Here is a 637-nt window from a genome sequence, read left to right as displayed (position 1 = left end):
AGACATGTATAGCAACAATTCAATCTGTTTTATTTAATGTGATATAATGTCTTTTTCTCTGATCTCCAAACAAATGACGTCGATTTGATCGTAAGATAGCGCCCTTTGGTATCTAATCTAATCTTTCAGTTAGCCATGGTTCTTAGTATATTGTACCCTTGAGAATATATTATATTTATATACAACACCAATAACTAATTCATGGGGGTGTAGCTCAGTGGTAGAGCATTCGACTGCAGATCGAGAGGTCCCTGGTTCAATCCCGGGCACCCCCTAAATGAATTTTTATTAAGATTACACAGACCTTCCATGGTTCTATTGTCTTAAAATGTTTACATGTTCTACGATAATTCCTGTACGCTGAATCCTAAAATGATATCCATTTCTCTCCGTCACGTACAGATTATTCACAAAACGTTATATGAACTTTAGCATATGTGAATCATTTTTATTTAAATCGGGTCACATTTTTTTATGCTTAAATGTTGACAACCACTGACTATAGATTTCTCTAGACCAATCGCGACGTGAGAGTCTTGTCGAGACACACCGCTAACATATAAACTGTTAACAGGCCGCATGACGTGTCATATCTGGATAGTATTTGTTTGAGTGTGGCACTTTGACAATATTTCTT

At 36.1% G+C, this 637-nt stretch overlaps 1 non-coding gene across 1 annotated transcript; it reads left to right on the top strand.

Annotated features, from left to right (window-relative positions):
* The first annotated feature begins 203 nt into the window (after positions 1–203).
* Positions 204–275, top strand: Trnac-gca. Its single transcript has one exon. It is a non-coding gene; the product is annotated as a tRNA-Cys (tRNA).
* Positions 276–637: the final 362 nt, after the last annotated feature.

The sequence above is a fragment of the Limulus polyphemus genome, unplaced genomic scaffold, assembly GCF_000517525.1.
Source record: "Limulus polyphemus unplaced genomic scaffold, Limulus_polyphemus-2.1.2 Scaffold110467, whole genome shotgun sequence".
In the NCBI taxonomy this organism is placed as follows: Eukaryota; Metazoa; Arthropoda; class Merostomata; order Xiphosura; family Limulidae; genus Limulus; species Limulus polyphemus.
The sequence above is the reverse complement of the archived record's forward strand: the minus strand, read 5'-3'. Positions and strand labels throughout refer to the sequence as shown.